Genomic DNA, 15,741 nt, shown 5'->3' with positions numbered 1-15,741 from the left:
TCCCTGGTTCTATAAGAAAGCAGGCTGAGGAAGCCATGAGGAGCAAGTCAGTAAGCAGCACCCTTCATGGCCTCTGTATCAGCTCCTGCATCCAGGTCCCTGTCCTGTGTGAGTTTCTGTCCTGACTTTCCTCCAGTGAAGAACTACAGTGTGGAAGTATAAGTCAGATAAAGTATTTTCTCCCCAGCTTGATTTCAGTTATGGCGTTTCGGTGATAGTAACCATAACTAAGACCATGCCACACCCCGACCTCCTTCCCTTCATCTGTACACACACCACACCTACATAATCTGACGGAGGAAGGTCATTGGATAAAAATAAAGAAACTGCTTGGCCCTCATAGGTTAGAACATAAGTGGGTGGAGTAAACAGAACAGAATGCTGGGAGGAAGAGGAAGTAAGCTCAGACGCCATGCTCCCCTCTCCCAGGCAGATACAGGGCAGCTCCTCTGAGAGATGGACGCCATGCTCTCCTCTCCAGAGCAGATACGATGAAGCTCTGACCCAGGATGGACATAGGCTAGAATCCCTTTGATGAGGAAAGGGGGCAGCTGGAGGAGTCCAGGCTCGATTCAATGCAGTGGCTAACTTAATTTTGGCTTTGTGCTTCAGCGCTGATACTCAGGTAGCAAAGACCCTCTTCAAGGATGCTCTTTGGCCCCTTGGGATGCCCTTCCCATTGTTGTCACTTCCTACTGATAATCAGTCTCACACTGGATTCCAGCAGGACCCAGTGGTCTCCACCAGACTTCCAGAGCCCACATTACTGACCAGAGTTTGAGAATCTTTTTTGCTCATTTCCCATCTTAATGTTTTACCCCTGGTAGGTCAGGAGGTGTCCTTAAGTCTCTAGCTATTCAGGGCTGCAGCCTCCAGTGGATCTGGTGACCACAGCCTCCAGCTGGTGTTCCCTGTTTCAACTCTGCTGGGTGTCTGTCCCTTTGTCCTTTCCGAGTATCCACTGCAGAGTCCTGGCTGTTACTAGTCCGCCACAGGTAGGCAGGCCCAGTCGTTCATGACTCTGGGCAGTAGAGCTACCCCTCCTAACCCTCAGTCCAAGGCTCGAAAACCCCCACGCAGGTCTTACAACTAGTAAACAACCCAGAACTAGTAACTGGAATCTGTGGACTTCGTTTAGATGAAACTATACAATTCAGGATTAGAGCGGAGTTTAAACTTCAGCTCTTGAGATGCTTTGTCGTCCAAGATATGACCTGCCCCTACCTGTTCAAGACACTGTAGTGAAGACATTTTGTCCTGATGAAATCTGCGCTGTCTGCTGACTGCCAAAGCCATAAGCCAAGCAGCCAAGAACCACAGGGATTAGGTCAATGTCTACAAGTAGATCTGGCTAGATTTCACCTGCTTCCCCTCCCCTTGGTCGGCCAAAGGACAGGCTACAGATGACTAGAGACTTTCCAAGCCCTACACTGGCAGCAACCTGTGTTTCACAGCCCAGGGTGCTTCAGGTAACAAGGAAAGGAAAAGCACCCTACAGTGCCTTCTGCAGAACCCTGTGGAGACAGACACTAGAGACCAGGAAGCCCATGCCTTCCCAGCTGTCTTGGCAGTCTTTGTTCCAAGAAGGGCCTTTCAGGGTGAGCTATGTGCAAGGTGAAGGCTGGGACACCAGCCAGCCACACGGGACCTGTCTTTCCCTCTGTTTCTGATCTCTGGCCCAATTTACAATGGCGGTCAGAGGGGCGTCCCCTATTCATATCCCCATTCCCTGCCACCCAACTAGAACAAAACCGCTCAGACATTCCTTAAGAACCACAGGTTGCAGAAAGGCCACGCTAGGAAGAGGTGCCAGGAAACATTAGCTGTCACCCTCGCTCACGTGATGTCACTGCATGGTAACCCGAAACAAGCCCGTAATCTTAACACCCATCTTATCGTGACACGAGTTCAGGAACACAGAACTGGAAGTCCGAGAGCTGAGCTGCGAGAACAGGCTGTTCCGACCCTAGCTGAGAAGTACCTTAGGGCAGGCAGGGCACAGAAGAGGGTGGAGGACATTCCGTGATGCAAATATTTTAAAACTCCACAGATCTGCACACTGATAAAGCTACGGGGGGAGGGGGGTGGGGATGACACACCAAGAGATGGGAGAGCAAAAGTTAAGAGGAAAAGAAGAAAGACGAACTCAAGCAGGAGCAGAGGCAGGAACCATGAGGAAAGCAATTCATTGGCTTCCTTGGTTACTTTTCATATACAGTCAGGCCTGTCTTCTCAGGGGTGACAGCACCCACAGGAGTCCAACCACTTCATTAATTAGCAGTCTATAACCTACAGGGGATGGAGAGATGGTTCAGCAGTTAAGAGCATTGGTTGCTCTTCCAGAAGTCCCCAGTTTGAGTCACAGCACCTATGTGGCAGCTCACCGGCTGTTTCACAGTTTCGGGAGATCCAGTGTCCCTTTTTTTTTTTTTTTTTTGGTTTTTTGAAACCGGGTTTCTCTGTAGTTTTGGAGCCTGTCCAGGAACTTGCTCTTGTAGACCAGGCTGGCCTCAAACTCACAGAGATCTGCCTGCCCCTGCCTCCCGAGTACTGGGATTAAAGGCGTGCGCCACCACCGCCTGGCCCCAGTGGCCTCTTTTGACTTCTGTGGGTATGTATACACATAGTGCACAGACATGCATGCAGATAAAATTAGACCCATTACAAAAAATATATTTTTAAAAGAAGAAAACACCCGACTGGCATGCCTACCGGCAATCTGATGTAAGCCTTTCCTCAGTTGAGGTTCATTCTTCCCAGGTGCCTCTGATTTATGCAAAGTTGACAAAAACCAACAGGCAACCCAGGCCTCCTATATCCATGCATCCACAGTGCCTCAGGTATCCCTGCATCTACAGGGCCTCCTGTATCCCTGCAGCCACAGGGACTCCTGTATCCCAGCATCCACAGGGCCTCTTGTATCCTAGCATCCACAGGGCATCCTGTATCCCAGCATCCACAGGACCTCAGGTATACCTGCATCCACAGTGCCTCGGGTATCCCTGCATCCACAGGGCCTCCTATATCCCTACATCTACAGCACCTCCTGTATCCCTGAATCCATAGGGCCTCTAGTATCCCTGTAGCCACAGGGCCTCCTGTATCCCTATAGCCACAGGGCCTCTTGTATCCCTGAATCCACAGGGCCTCCTGTATTCCTGCAGCCACAGGGCCTCCTGTATCCCAGCATCCACAGGGCCTCAGGTATCCCTGCATCCACAGTGCCTCGGGTATCCCTGGATCCCACAGGGCCTCCTATATCCCTACATCTATAGTGCCTCCTGTATCCCTGAATCCATAGGGCATCTTGTATGCCTGCAGCCACAGGGCCTCTTGTATCCCTGCAGCCACAGGGCCTCCTGTATCCCTATAGCCACAAGGCCTCCTGTATCCCTGCATCCACAGGTCCTCCTGTATCCCTGCAGCCACAGGACTGCCTGTATCCCTGCAGCCACAGGGCCTCCTGCATCCCTGAAGCCACAGGGCCTCCTGCATCCCTGAAGCCACAGGGCCTCCTGTATCCCTGCAGCCACAGGGCCTCCTGTATCCCTTCATCCCATCAAGGTGTACCACCTGCCAGCTAACATACCTCATGGAAGACAATTATGGCCACAGGTCCTCCACTGGGCCTATAGAGAGAATTTAATCATGTTCTTAAAATAATAAGCAGCTCTTACTTTCTCAAACTTGGTGAGTAGATATGACCAGTCAGTGTAACAAAAAAAAAAGTCTCAGAATGCAAAAAAGCTCTTAATGCAGATGAAGGTGAGAGCTTAGACCCCTGCTCCCTGAGCATTTTTTAAATGGAGTTGAGGAAGGTCTTTCTCGAAGAGAAGAAGTCAGGCTAGGACTAGTGGTTTCCCATGTTTTGTTTGTCTGTTTTTCTTCTGTTTTTGAGTTGAGGTCTCATGTGCTCCTGCAGGCCTGGAACTCACAATGCAATTAAGGATGATGCTGAACGTTTAGTGACCCGGCCTCCAGCTCTCGGTGCCTGAATGACATGTGTGCACTATCACACCTGGATTATGAGGCTCTAAGATTGAACCCAGCGGTTCCTGCTCACTAGGCAAGCACTTTTACCAACTGACATACGTCCTCCGCCCAGGGGTCTATTTTCTTCATTGGATTTTATTAGTTACTTGTCTGTGGTTTGGGTGCTATCCAAACCTTTGTAAAGAAATTCCAAGATGGCTATCACTGTCAGACAGCCCCTCGGTATTAACATTCCCTGTGCATGGTACAAGCAGAGAAAGCACGTAAGTACAAAGTTATCTGAAGATCAAGCAGAATTCGGGTACAGTGGCACAGCCAAATTTATTCAGATATGCATATCATTTCCATGCTCAGTTGACAGTGGCTGTGGCAGAATTTGCACTTTAAAACCTTGTGCTGGCATAATTAAGGTAAATCCTGACCCAGAAACAGAGCAATTTGGGGACCTAGCCTACAGAGGACTTCAAGGAAAATTAAAAGAAAAGACAGTGTTCTTAGCAACACAGGTGCCCTCAGGTATGTGATTATCTAACCCAGGAAAACTATGTGTAGCTAAACATCAGATAGGAAAGTAAAGTTGGTAGGGAAGTGAGGTAAATAAATTCTCAGCTAAAGAAATGAATACCTAACAGGCCGTGGCAGGGTTCATAGATCAAAATCCCTGAAGGAAAGGAACGGGAAGGTAGTACTCACTGTGAATCAAATAGTTCCACGGAAAATGTTGGTCGCCAAAGTAACCAGAGAATCCTAAGATGAACTCATGGTGGGAATGGTTTAGACAGCCCTCACGACGCAGACAGTGTCTGTCACTGAGAGGACGGCATGGCAGGAACTAAAACAGGGACAGGGGAGGAGTCCTGGGACAGCTGCTCACTTCCTTGCTCTCCTGAAGGATGAGCCTGCCTAGTGAACAGGCCCTACCCTGAATCAGAGGTCAGCTTTTTTAAAAGAACAGATATATTGGACACAATTACCCCAGACCAGTCAATGAAATAAAAGATACATTGATTCACTGATGAATAGGCTCAGCATTCAGAAAAGGCTTGAGTAATCACAGTATGTTGTGTTAAGACGTGGAAACATTCCTGAACACACCATTTCCCCCAGAATTCCAGTGTGCTTTTCTCCAGCAATCTATTAAGCCTGTGTCTTCAGACCTCCCTAATGTTTTTCTCAAGAGGCAAATGTCACTTTATGGTAACTGGCAGTCTGTTTTATATTTTATATGTTTATTTATATGTTTGTATTTTTATCTTTTTTTAAGTGATCTTTTTGATTTCTATCACACAAAATGCTCTGGGAAATGAGATGTCGAACGCACTTTCCTTCCGATCTCCATTGGTTAATCCTAGAAGTCTGCAACGGGCACCAGAACAGTCTGCTCAGTTCTTGGCACCATAATGCATTGAAAAATAAAACCCTGGATGAAACCTCTGCTCTAAGTTATTATTGAAAAGAAACCTTTTATGTATAAAATTGTGGGAAAAAAATCCAGTTCTACAGGGGAAAGTCCACTTCCACTCTACACTACACAGAACTCCCCTCCCAGTTTCTCTTGATAGGTGGACATGGTCCTGGTGGGTCAATTTCCCTTCTTTTTCAAGGCTTTCCTCAAGGGGCAGCTTTATCAAGTGGCCCTCTTTCTTCATTTCAGTTCTGAACTAAGCTTAGAATCAGGAAGTGCAGAATTTGGAAGATATTTCTGCTTTATCTACGTTCAAGTGATTTCCTGTACTAGGGAGGCTGAGAAGCCCAAATTACCCATAGCACCCATGCCACTGACTCCTTTACTAGGCCTCTTTGGTTCTCAGAATATATTACCTTAGCATTCCAGATATTTCTCCAGATAGACATGTTGTCTATGTGGTTTCTTCTTTATGAAATAAGAGATATTCAAAATGAAACTCAGAATATGCCACTTTGAAATATATTACATTGATGTAAGAATTATTTTAAGTGCAAGCAAGCATAGGAAGAGCTCATTGCCTTTTCCTGTTGACATCAAAAAAAGACCTAGTTCTCTTTATGGAGAGTCATTTCACCTCCTGTACCAGGAAGAGGGTGGTGCTTATCGACAGCCAGGAGTGTTCAGTGAGTCTGCGTAAACAGAACTCACGGAATAGCTAACTGGTCTACCACTAATTCCCCATAATTACCTTCCCACAGGTCACTGTCCATCCTCTTTCCTTCACTTGGCCATTCTTCTACAGTTTATCACCTGTTGTTAAAATGGTTGGGCCCCTAAGTCTAAATACTTTTTTAGGTCTTCCCACCCTTTCTTCTTCGCTCTCTCTTTCCCTCACCTTTTCCTTCCTTCCTTCCCCTCTCTCTCCCTTTTTGTAGAATCCTCATGCATATAAAATTTAATTTCAAAATGTCTTTTCTTCTTAATCTGTCCTCTCCCGGGTTCATTTGTTTGGCTCAGCTGAAGATCTTAAGAAGACAGGACCCTAAAAAGACAAAGGAAAACTTTTCCTCCCCACAAACAAACAGGATGAAAAGCATGTTTGTCTACTGTAGACCACATTAGCGCCTCTCTGCTGTGGACTTTGCAGGACTAACTCAGAAATGAAAGAGGTTGGGAAATGGCTCCACGGTCTTTAGAATGCGGAGTAGAAGCCTGAGTGACATAGTCCAGGGACTCGGCAATGCTTCTGGCCCAGGTTGGTATCTCCTCTCTCCGTGACCACATCTTCTTCCTAGAAGGCTTCATTTGATGAGAGGAATTCACTGTTTTAATGAGTTTCATCCCAAAACACACAAATCCTCTTCCTGATTTGAAATTCCTACAAAATGCTTGTCTGGTTTTAATATTTGTCCAGTGTAGTCTTTCTCTTACTGCATCGACTTATTGGTACCTACTCTCCCTCTTCTGTCTGAAACTATAAAGTATTCACTTTTTCTCATCCCATTTCCACTACACTACAGAAATACTGTGATTCACTCAGGAGTTATCAGGCAGGAGTGATATAAACCCCAGCCTCTTAGCCACATCTTGGACAGGAGACCCCAGAGGGAGAGCAATGTAGATCGCACTTACTAAGCTCTCTGAGCACAGTCCGTCTGCATGAAGGATGGGGCCGATTCCCATCTCTCTGAAGAGTAGTCTGGGGACTGTGGCTCCATCTCCCAGGATTCAGGTCTTCTCCTTCTGCCAAGCAGCTGGCATCTGGCAGCTGGCATCTGGCATGCATTTTGCATTGTCCGATGAGCCAGGACACCTAGCTGCAGTATTCTCGCTTGCTGGGTGTCTGAAATTTCCTCAAAAAACAGCAAAAATGAGTTAGTGACTAAAACTTAGTCTCTGCTTCTTTGTAATCAAGTGTGTGGTTTATCCAGGGCCTACGAGGGCTCATACAGTGATTCTGGATTTTTTTTTTATGCAATTCAGTATAGCAAAGATTTTTACAGTTTCTGCTTCTGAGACAATGAGTTTGTGTCTGTAGCTATAAAAGCAATATTGACAAAGACCTAATATGAAAAACCCCTGGCCTTCAAAGAACTTTCACTCAGTAGAGAATGGAGGAGTGAAACCCATTTTCAAGACACTGTTTAGGAAGATCAAAAAGGATGCTTCAATATGTTTAAGTCCCACCCACCCCCAATAAAAAAGAAAAAAAGGAGACTTGGGACACCTTAAGAGCTTTTAAAACATGGCAAGGAAACGATGCTTTCTATATGGTTGGCTCCCAAGCAGCTAAAATAGGACATAAAAAGTCTTGTGTTGTTGTTAATACTTAAAAAGTCATTTCCAAGCTGTATGTGCAAAGACAAAACGGGCATTTCCTGCAGCGAAAGGGAGGTGGATGAGCTTGTGAGTGTGTTGAGCAATCTTATCATTGCTGCGTCGTTTAGGTGTCTGAGGTCATCTATCCAGGTCCTTGCTTCTTACAGCAATTTGTAGTGAGCAATATAGCTTTAGCTTGCCATGGGGATGTTCTAGTGTATCCAAAAACAACACAGTTCAAAGGTTCAGAGAAGTCTGACCTGAAGCAGCCTTTCCGTTCCTTATCACTTTGTCAGTTGCACGAACTTCAGAGAAGGGGTTTTCTTCTCTGTTTCGAACTTTACCAGTCAGGGAGTTGTCTTTCTCAAGATTAGAGTACACTAAATATATCTTGAGGAAAGGGGGCAGTGCCCTGTCAGCAAAGAGTCCAGGAGTGGGCTCGCTCCCTTTATTTAGGACAGCAGAGGAAGGAGAGGGCGGGGGCAAGAGAAGGAGGGAAGGTCAATAGTCTCAGCTGGGAGTCACAGCTCCAGGAAGCATTTTAGTGTCGCTTCTTCCATGGGGACAGTAGAGACAGTATTGCTTCCACCGTGATGACAGAACTCGGCCTGAACACAAGCCATTAACTCAGCCCAAGCCCCAGCCAGTGGCCCTAGAGAGTTATAATTAGCCCCTCAGCACTGCTGCTCAGGGCTTATCGCCACTAAGTGGAGGAGTGCATTCCCCCAAATGCCTAAAAGGGACTTTCAAAGGATGTGACTTACTGAGCTTTTAGAATCAGACAAATAGTCCAAACATCCTGCAAAGATATAACCGCCCTGACAAAGGCGCTCTTTCCTAGCTCAGTGATTCTTCCATGCTCTGGTTTCTCAAGAGTGATGTGTGAAAATCAGCTATCTCCTGCTTGGAATTTCAAGAAAATTTCTGATCTTATTTCTCAGTGGCGGTCCTTGTGATCTCACACATGAACATACAATGTGATACTGATAAGAGAACTCTGTGCCCCATGCAGGATCTGCTCCCACACATGCAGCAGGCAGCTAGAGCTGCAGAGTCCCACAGCTCACAGGCTGTCACCGCAATTACAGAAAATCAAGACTGCTTCCCACCCAGGGGCCCAAAGCTCCCACACAGGTACCACCCAGCCTTAGAGTCCTCTGGGGAACAGGATTTGGCTCTTGCCTGCCACTCACTCCTCTGAGCTGCAAGCATTAGAATGAAATACTTCTTGTTTCATACATGAATTCAATTCCAGAAGCTCTGATTGAGAATAATTTTGCCTCTGTAACTCACCCTCAGTGGAGACAAAGGCCAGCTGCTAACAGTATGGGGGTGAGGAGCCTAAAATACTCCTCAGAATTAGCAATGACTTTTTCATTGTCCTCAGAAGACTTCCAGGTCCTTGGTGCTTACGTATTTCTGGATGTCCTGCACATTCTATATCCAGTTCTACTGACAGAGCCCTTTTTGCTGTTAATATTTTTAGGAAGCAGGGAAACTTCATTTATGCCTCCGTTGTCCATCTAGGGGAAGGGAGGGTGATCTCAAGGTCTCTGGTAATCTAATATGTTATGATTCATTCACCTTATATAGACAGTCCTTAATATTCTGGTGAGTAATTTACAAAGCCTTCTGGGAGATTGTTGAGTCACACTAGAATTAAATGCAATTCTGAGATTGGAGTATAATGACATCTCCACGGGTAAGACTGGACTGGGGCCTGTGGAGGAGGAGTGGGAGGAGGTGTGGGATGAGAAAGCCATAATCAAACTCGTGGAGATGGCACTTCTTCAGACAACAGGCAAGATTAGGCAAATTATCAACATATGATGCACGGCCAGCTGCAATCAGAAATATGGTTCTTACCAGAACTGCCCACCATTCATTTGGCATAAGTCACAGAGTAGTGACGGCAATGGATTGCATAGGCTTTGGGGTGAATTATCAATGCCTGGGTGCAGTTCAGCTTGGCAGCCAGGACTAATGACGTGAACTTTCCAGACCACTCACCAGATAGATGATGAATGCCAGAATATGTTCCAGAAGCTTCCTTTTAGTATCCACAATCAAAATATCCTAAGACAGGGGCTGGAGAGATGGTTCAGTGGTTAAGAGTATTGCCTGCTCTTCTAAAGGTCCTGAGTTCAATTCCCAGCAACTACATGGTGGCTCACAACCATCTGTAATGCGGTCTGGTGCCCTCTTCTGGCCTGCAGGCATACACACAGACAGAATATTGTGTACATAATAAATAAATAAATAAATAAATAAATAAATAAATAAATAAATAAATAAATATTTAAAAAAAATATATCCTAAGACAGGCTCCTAAACCCTCACTGGGAGACCTGAATGGAGAGACTTGCCCTCGGAACATTTGAGGAGTAAATTTATCCACTTAAATAGCCACTGACAGCTTCAGGGGTCCCTAGCAGGAGAATAATAGAACTCACAGGAGAGAATCAGGCACAGAGTGAAAAAGACTGAGTTTTGAGATCTGGTTTTAAAGGTCTGGAGTCCCAAAGTGTCCCCCTGCCACCTCTGGCCAGACAGGAGTGGCCGGGTCTGTCTCCCAAGTCCTCTCAAGAGAGAAGATAGCTCTGACCCATCAGAGGATGCCGTCCTCATTTAACATAGCCAAGGCAGACTTCCAAGGTGTCTATGGAGGAAAGGGCTCTTTCCAGTAGCCTGTGATGGCTTCCAAGAAGTTAGGCTATCACAGCCTCCTAAAAGCAGCTTAGCTAGGAGTTCGAGGCCTGGTATATTCTACAACAACATAGCACACGGTTCCCAACCTCCACTTTCTGGAAAAGCATCAGGTAGGAGTGTGGAAACATATGTATCACTTTTTAAAGCAGACTAGCAACAGCCCATTAAAATAAAGATCCAGAACTATCACAGAGGACACATTGTTCACAAATTGAAGTAAGATGGTCTACCCCTGAAGCTGATGTTTCCTTTCCAACATCCTGTTCTTTATCCTCAGGAGGAAAAAAAAATCTTTTTGAGATATTTTCTCACTAGTCTGGAACTCATAGCAATCCTCCTGCCCCAGCTTCCCAAGGACTAGGATTGTAGATAGGTATGTGTCACTAAACTGAAAGAATCATTCTTAGTAGCTCTGCTTTTAGGTCTTCAATACCATTGAACTAACCAATGTTTGCACCTGTATTTCTGGCTTTATCAACTTCAAATAACAAGTATAGCTTCCTACAATGAATGAGCTCTAACCTGATACCCTTTTCCTACCCTTCCACATCTGCTTTGCACCTTCCAATTTTTTAGGTTGCATTATTATTTTAAGATCTTAAATAAATAATGTAACCTAAAAAATTGGACATATAGCTTTAAATAATACATATTAAATATCCAGTTCTTGACTCTTTGGAGTTTGTCATGTGCAACACATTTGTAGTCAATAAGACAAGGAAAGGTACATAGCCAGGAACCTCAATCAGCCTCCACTCTTCCCTCCCAACTCCAGCTGATCAATATCTAGCCTGAAGGTAGAGATTCCTAATGACTGGAGCTACTGAAATCTCTTCTGCTGATACTCAGAACTGGTCATGGGCTAAGCTAATGTAGGTTATGGGTCTCAGCTAGAAAAGAAAGAAAGAAAGAAAAAAAGGAAGGAAGGAAGGAAGGAAGGAAGGAAGGAAGGAAGGAAGGAAGGAAGGAAGGAAGGAAGGAAGGAAAGAGGCAGGGAGGGAAGGAGGGGGGAGGGAAGGAAGGAAGGAAGGAAGGAAGGAAGGAAGGAAGGAAGGAAGGAAGGAAGGAAGGAAGGAAGAAGGCAGGGAGGGAGGGAAGGAAAGAAAGAAAGAAAATCGACAAAGGAAAGAGAAAAGAGAGGAAGTGAAAGCTAGAAACCAATATAGCCCAATGTCATCACTTGCTCTTTAAAAGGTCACTCGAAATTTCACAGCATTTGTACATGAAAAAAAATACTAATGAAGCATAATAGTACTACCACCACGGCAAACTCCTGCTTCACACTATACAACCAGAGCAGCGGAAAGATCTCATTCCCTTCCACAAGCCCATTGAGTCCCAGGCATCATGCAATAAATTCAGAGTTGAGAAGGAAGGAACTGAGCTGAGGCCTTCAAGAGTCCAGGCAGCTGTGGAATCAGGCAGCTAAGAATCCCAGTCAGTGAGGAGAGGGGAGAACTGGAGGAGGCATCTGGGTTGCACAGCTGCTGTACAGGCCCCTCACTCAGGAGAAATGGAGCCAATGAGAGAGCAGGCAAGGAGGGAGACCTGGAAAGGAGAATGTCTACCAGAACCACAGTGCTTCCCTGCTTCTGGAGCACAACCCGCAGGAGCAAAGGGGTCAGAAGTCCTGAGCTTCAAAGGTTGAGGTTCAAATCCCACCTGTGTCCCTTGCCTTCTGTGTGACCCTGAGGCTGCTCCTGAACTTCTGTCAACCTCAGTGTTATGTTCACATGATGTGGGAGAGTCTTCTGTTTTGTGTTGATTTCATTGGTTAAATAAAGAGACTGCCTTGGCACTTTAATAGGACAGAAAATTAGGTAGGCGGAGTAGACAGAACAGAATGCTGGGAGAAAGAAGCTGAGTCAGGCAGTCACCATGATTCTCACGCTGGACACAGACGCAGGTTAAGATCCTCCTTGGTAAGCCTCCAGCTCGTGTGCTACACAGATCATTAAAAATGGGTTAGATCAAAATGTAAGAGCTAGCCGATAAGAGGCTGGAACTAATGGGCCAGGCAGTGTTTAAAAGAATACAGTTTCAGTGTAATTATTTCGGGCAAATGGCGGGATGCAACCCTGCCACCACTCTTATTACAACAGAGTGACGCCCAACGTGGTAACGTACTCCATGTAAAACCTGAGAGAACTTAATTTTAAACAGAGAAAAAAACAGAGTTTAACGCAGATTTTTGCTGTTTGTTGGTGGCATGCCATAGAGAGATTGCCTGTTTCAGCAATAGCGGCAGAAAAAAAGCCGCGGTCATTTTAAAGCGCGGCTTCCTGGGGTTGTGCCGCCAGTGCAAATTCTGGCTTTAAAGCATTTCAATGGCTTTTATGGGACTGGATGTTTCTGTTCCCGCTCAGGATCGGGAGGAAAGTAGCTGAGACCATGCCCTTGGCTCAGCTCTTCCTGCCTGGGCAGATGACGGAATCAGACTTGGTCAGGCAGGAGAGCATGGCAGATTCCTGTCACCGTACACAGAGATGTTTTCAGACTGCGCAGTGCTCTGCGTGTCAGATTTGGCTGTAACTTGGATAAAAAGAGTTTCTGTGCTGCATGCTCAGTCTCAGAATTAAACTGCTGAGTGTGGCTTCAATGTGGACTTGCTGTGTGCCTGGAACTGTGCACAGCTCAGGGGCACCAAAAGGATCTGAGGCAGGAGTGGCTGCTCCATGCTGAACTGTGCTGACCTCAGGCAGGAACAATCATAATTACCATAACAACAGCGCAATTAAGGTTTAGACTGGCAGTAAACAGGCAGTACTGTATCACCCCTACATGGTACAACTTAAGTTTTTAAGATGTGCTTAGCATTTTAAGAAATGCTCCTTGACAGTAAAAAAAATTACAGATTCACAATAAAACAGATTCAGACATAAAAGACCACAGTGTTGGATGAGTGTACGTAGGCTTGAGAGAGAGAAGAAAAAAAATAGAGAATAAAGTTAATGGTTTAAAAAAAAAGGTAAAGTCTTTAAAGAGACAGAGTACAGATAGTTGTAGATTAAAAGAAATAAAGAAAAATAAGCCACGTAACAATGGAAAATTTACAAAGAGTCTGGATTATGTACATTGTGTTTTCTTTAAAATTTTTGACTATGAAGGAGCTAAGTACAGAGAGACATTTCATTATAGGGGCTGCCAAGTGGAACAAGAATGGATATCATGAGGGTATGACTTCAGAATTTGGATCTAAGGATATGATGCTTTGAAAAGGGTCTTCTTTTGTTTTCACAGAGGATGACACCCTTTGGATTGCTTCTATCCCAATATGGTATGGTAGATCACGCCCTCCTGAAAGGTTGCTGTGAGCACCCTCAAAAAATTACTTCACTCAACTGCCAACTGAGATGACCCTGGCACACAGGTTATACCATGAAAGACCTAATTAACGATGCCCCCATTTAGCAGGAAGCAGTTTGGAGAGAAATAACTGCGCCCATGTCCCCAAATATGGTTTATAAATGTTCTTTTACATTTAAAGGGGGATATGATATAGATATGAATAATTTGCATTGGTATGGATTTGCCTTTATTGACATAAATTTTAAGGTCAATTTTGTTATATGTATATGTATTTCTGCTCTTGATTAAGGTATTGTTTGTGTAGTTCATTTAAAAATGTAACGTATAATTAGGAAATATAGGTTGTTAATGGATAATCATCGATAATAGTTAGGCTTGTAGTCATGTTAGATTTTATAAATATATAGAGATATATTTCAATTAGATAGGCATTCTTCATATCTTTCAATGACTACATAACATGGCATTTAATGTTTTAATAACTTAGGGTTTTTCATGGCAATGAGACACATCTGCTCCTGGCAGCACCAGCTACTTCAAGAGGAAGATGGGCATCGAAGAGGCTCCTTATGGAGTTTGATAGCCATTTGGGCAAGAAACTGTTTTTGCCTGGATTGTTGCATAAACTGGACACAAAGAACCTGCAGGGAGAGGACTGCTGAACTTGCCTAAAGGTGAGATGGTCTTTCGGGGTTCCAGACTCATGAAAGAGTCTGCGAGACATTCTGCAGGACACAGCAGAAAATGACTGAACTGTCTTTGAAATTTCCTGCTTCATGGAAATGTCTGCTGGACACTATGGGCCTGAAGGCCGAAGACAGATGCCCCAATGGTACAAAAGAACTTTGGGTGACTGTACAGGCAGCGAGATGTCTCTGTCATTTCTAGAGTTTTGAATTTCTTGTTTGCTTAGGTAATATTATATCCATCTGGAGTCTTTGATGGAGTTGAAGAATAGATAGATAGTTATAGTTTTCCAATATTATGATAAAGATAAAATATAAATATTGCAACTGTAATTCTTGCTTGATAACTGTTTTGTTATATGTAATCTTACTATGTTAAAGTGAAAACCTTCCTTTTTTGTTTAAACAGAAAAGGGGGAAATGATGTGGGAGAGTCTTCTGTTTTATGTTGATTTCATTGGTTAAATAAAGAGACTGTCTTGGCCCTTTAATAGGACAGAAAATTAGGTAGGCGGAGTAGACAGAACAGAATGCTGGGAGAAAGAAGCTGAGTCAGGCAGTCGCCATGATTCTCCCACTCCAGACAGATGCAGGTTAAGATCTTTCCTGGTAAGCCAGCTTGTGGTGCTACACAGAATATTAGAAATGGGTTAGATCAAAATGTAAGAGCTAGCCAATAAGAGGCTGGAACTAATCGGCCAGGCAGTGTTTAAAAGAATACAGTTTCCCTGTAATTATTTCGGGTAAAGCTAGCCGGGTGGTGGGACGCAGCTCTGCCGCCGCTCTTATTACAACATTCAGAGGATGTGTGAATCGGGCATTAGACTGACATTTACTAGTAGGAAAAGCTATACTTCTAAGGGAATGAGGATAAGACAAGTAATGGACACCTCCAGGCATATGTCAAACTGATGAACAATTTATTGCTCCTTTAAGTTGACTGGGCTTGACAGTGGAAAAGGATCAAACTAGGTTTTGTACTCCTAGTTTTCTCTAAAAAGCAACCACTACTTTGCTGTGTCACGTATGACACTTACAAGCTCCTCACAACCATCACTTCCTGATATTAATGGGGTCAGCCAAGCTTCAATCAGTTTGCCAGTGGCTAGGGGGTTAAGGCGACCATCTCCACAGCTTCATCAGTGTAAAAAATCATGGGGGTTGGGGCTGACCTCTTCAGGTTTGCTGCAGTTGTTGTTTATGATGGTGGTGGTGGTTGTGTCTGTATGTGTGTGTGCGTGCGCACATGTATGTGGCAGGTATTATATGGTACCATGTTAGGCTTTTACACCGATGTTGGGGATCTGAACTCAGTTG

This window comes from Chionomys nivalis, chromosome 2 (genome assembly GCF_950005125.1).
Source record: "Chionomys nivalis chromosome 2, mChiNiv1.1, whole genome shotgun sequence".
Taxonomy (NCBI): Eukaryota; Metazoa; Chordata; class Mammalia; order Rodentia; family Cricetidae; genus Chionomys; species Chionomys nivalis.
This window is presented reverse-complemented; position numbering follows the sequence as displayed.